The following is a 4,542-nucleotide window of genomic DNA, read 5'->3' on the forward strand; positions in this document are numbered from 1 at the left end:
TCGTTGCATTGGTGTGAACTGGCAGCTTTCAGAGTGTTGCAGACCAGCGCGTTGCAAGTAACTGGGGGATTCATCTCGTCTTCTCGCTACTCTTTGGTCTGAACTCGCTATGCAACCTCCCCCCCACACATACACACACCTATACACACGTTAGTGGTGAAAGGAAGATTGATTACACCTAGTGTGATACAAAGTGAAATTGTAAGTTGTTTTTAATGACCTGCTTACCTTTTGCTATGTTTTCTTGAGGTAAAGGAAAGGGGGTATTTTGGTTTGCTATGGAAAACTATAGCCTAGCTAGAGTGAAGCGAAATACAAGAAATGTTTAACTTAGCAAGCTAATCACAACTCTTTATTCATTGCCAATAATATAGCCTATCTCTATAGTAGGCATATTCTAAAACAATATCAATCCCCATAGAATGTTGTTGTCACTGAAAACTAAAGTCATAGGGTCCCTGTTAATGCTATTATATCGTTGTATCCTTCAATTCATTGAGCAGATGAGATGGATATTGGAAGATATTTCAGCAGAGAGAAAGAGAAGCAGGAGATTGACAGAGCAGTTGATTCTGAGGAAGCCGGCGTGATTGAGGTCAGTAGTGGTCTATAGGTCTAAGGATTGTTTTGTAACAACAATCATTTGTTGGCAGGCCTAGGCACTATGCATAGCTCTAAATTATTTAATTATATTTATTATATATGCTAGCTATATTCTAACCAATTTAACTTTCTGCATTCATTGACTGTGATAAATTAAATAAATATGTAGATGTTGCCTAAATGTAGGCTAGGCTAAAGATGAGCACATGCCAACAGATACACATAAAATGAAAGCAATCCTACATACAGTATATACAGTAATTATTACTCCAAATCTTTTATTCCTTCCGCCATCAGGTTATTGTATTTAGACAGTAGCCACTTTAAATAGGATCCGTATTAATATCTTACATGATAAAGTATGCAGTGATGCCTATTTTTTTCTTTTTCTTGTACTGCTATTTGTCATATTTGTTTAACTTACCAACTTAATAGCTGTCTGGCCTCTGTTTGTCTGTTTTTGGACATTTTGGATGTTGTTTCATGTGACCAATTTGCATTTCGAAGTCATGAAATTAGCATCAGGGTTTTGTTTTATCTTAAAGGATAAGACAGAAGGAACAAAGTAGAAATGGAAGAGGAAGAGGATATGTCACTTTTGACTTGTTAACATATTGGTTTCTTGACTGGTTGTTGACATAAGTGTAGCTCTAATACAGTAACGAAAGATGTGAGTGCAAAGATTTTGCAAACGCGAGTTACAAATACCCTGGGGGCTAAGCCCCCCCTGTCTTTCAATCCTAGTGACATCACTTCATAACGTTCCCATGGCAACAGGGGAAAATGGCTGCTCTCGTGTGAAGTAAATGCAACATTTTTTCAACTTTCTGCTAAGATATATGTGACTTTTTTGCAACGAAAAAATGCAGGGATTATGAAATGATGCAAGCACCGCATATTTTGCGCGGAAATCGGCAATTAATGCGGCATATTTGAAAAAATGCGGCCCCCGCATGAATATGCAGACATTGGCTGATTATGCATTGAATTATGCGATCGCATAATTGCGTTTTTCTGGAGGGACTGACTATAAGGAAGGTAAGGAGAAAGAGAAATAGGTAAGACAGTAGGGCTTATTATATGTTATCATTAAGAATATGTAGAGTGAAACTTTCCTTAAACTTGCTGAGTTAATTCAAGTCATGAATCATGACCCTACATCATTAAATGAGTTACATAAACACTAGACTCAACTCTAAACTGAGGGGAGAAGAAATCTTGGCAGCAGCAAAATCCTCCTGTGATCACATTAATATTGAGCACAACTTTTTCAATTTGAATTCCCACTGATGGAATAAAGCAACGGAAGTGAGTGACAGATATCTACATACGGACACACTCTTCTCCCTTCAGTCAAGCAGCTATGAATAGATCCTCAGTTGTCAGAAAAAGCAGAGGAGAATACATGTATTCATCACCAGGGTATACTATATACACACTGGCTGGGGGCTGTTTTTTCAATCAAATACAGAAAGCATACAGCTGTTCTCAATTGTCAAGCAAAAACCTTGAAACTTTTCAGTACACAGCAGGAAACACATGATCAAGACACCAACACACACAAGCTGCCTTTCTCAAGCACTCATACACCAGGGAGCAGTTTCACAAAAGCAGAATTTATAAATCCAGGATAACCAATAAAGCAAGACTTGACCTAGTCTAATCTGTGCAGCCTGGATAGGTGTGTTTCACGACGGCCAAGCCAGGTCGAGCCAGGATGAAGTAATTTGGATAGATGCACGTTCATGGCTTTCCGTTCATGGCCGCGAGGTCGATCACAGATTTACTGATGCTAAAATGGAGAATACGCATTGTACATACTTTATACAGAGTGAGCAGCAGCTTCTTGTGGAAGTATGATAACATGAAACACATTATTTGTTTAAAAAAATAATAAAAAAATAATGAAACACGGTAGACGATCGCAAACCGACTGAATGCGTAAGTAGCCTAAATATATACAATACTAATATTAACTGACACTGCTCTGAATTGAAACCGTCATAATCACACCATTCAAAGATTATGCTACTAATCATTTGCACAAATTAACAGTTGTACTCTTTGCCTTAAAAGTAAGCAGAAGATAATTTTACCATGAAGATCAATTTTCTACAACGATATGCGTAAATATCTCTTTCACTCTGTTCCTCTTCTCTCTCTCTCTCTCTCTCTCTCTCTCTCTCTCTCTCTCATGGGCTTAAAAATAAATTACCTAAGTCATATTAACTTCCACTGCTCGTTTTTAATGCAAAGTGTACAACTATTCATTTTGCAAATGACAAGTGACTCATTGAATACTACTCAGTTAAGAGTAGTAGTTCGTAAATGTATATTTTTAGACTATCATTCAGTCAATCATTTGCCATGCTTTTTCTCAGTTTATTTTTTATTTTTTACATATTACATGTTTTGCTCCCTCGTACGTCTATATGGAGATAGAAAAGAAAGACACTAAAGAAATTGGACTCTAAAATCTAGAAACTATAAAGATAATTAAGTGACAAATTCCTATCCTGGCTGTTAGCCTGGTCAGGAGCAGGCTAGCTGCACAGAATAAATTTCCATGGTGCCTCTGCTTTTGTGAAACCGAATCAAGGCTAAATTAAGCCAGGATAACTGGGAAATTCCGGCTTAATCCGCTATCTAGGTTTTGTGAAATAGCCCCCAGCTTTATACCTGTCTTGCAGCAGCAGTAAAACAATAAAAAACTCCAACAACACATACAAACCTGGTGGTGAAGCAAAGTTTCTCAGGGTTTGAGGGAAGTGGATAGAAATGTACATGTAAGTGTAAATTGGGCAGCTCATCCAGCTCTATGATAGAAATCCACTGGCACAAAAAGCAAGATATATAAAAGTTATCTTCTAATGGCTGTGACACATACTACTTCAGAAAAAAGGTTGTCTTTGAGGGGAAGCATAACTTCTTCACATATCTACATTTGAATTTATAGTGGAATTCCTTTTGGGGCATTAAGCGTGTTCCAAGCCTTTTAAAATGAAATGTTTGTCCTGTTGTATTATCTCAAATCAAATAAGATGAAAGCAAGATGTTTGTGTGTGTTCTGTGTTTTCTTACAAGTCCTCCTTCAGAGGAAGAAGCTGGACTCATCCATGTTGAGTTGGCACACATCCTGGGCCAGATTATCCTTATATGGTATTGGGCGAGTGCCCAGTTGCAGTGCTGAGGGGGCACCAAATGATTGAGACAACGACTAAACTTTTAAAATATTTGTAGGGCTGCATCAGTCTGGCCTCGCAGCCCTGACTCTCCGGGCACAGGCCTGGCTCACAGCCAGCAGCCATGCCAGTCGCGTTCCAAGAGCAAACCTGACTAAAAACACACTATAGGCACAACATTAAATCAAACGTGAAATTGTAGGGAAAAAAAGTATGTAAGAATAACTGACAATCTATGGTCTTTATACCCATATCATATTTAGATATATAGAGGGCACTTTGAGTGTGGTCACCCTTGTGCACCACACTGATTAATCCTGGCCTACATGCATCTGGAAGCTGAAGAGCAGCTTGAGGACCTCCAACCAGATGCGTAACTATCGATAAGCAGAGTAAGCGGTGCTTATGGGCCCGGACCAATCGGGGGCCCGCATCACTGGAAGATATTGATTGACAGCCGGGGCCCCCTATCGCATTTTCTTTACTCGCGACAGCAGTCCCACGTGCAGCCACTGACCAAACAGGAGTGAGAACGGGTCAAATTAATTTCCTTGTTTCTGTTATGAAGACAAGACGTGTGTGTGACTTGAATATCTCACATTTACCAACAAAACTTACAGCGAAAAACTTTTCAGACCGTCCTGCCAACCTGTATACTTTTTTGCATCAATGTACACTGTAACGATTTTTCACTATAAAGCCAGCGGCTGCTGTTTCAGTACTGTCGGCTCTCTGCAGCGGGCGGGGCTGCTGCTCC

This window comes from Perca flavescens, chromosome 19 (genome assembly GCF_004354835.1).
Source record: "Perca flavescens isolate YP-PL-M2 chromosome 19, PFLA_1.0, whole genome shotgun sequence".
NCBI lineage: Eukaryota > Metazoa > Chordata > Actinopteri > Perciformes > Percidae > Perca > Perca flavescens.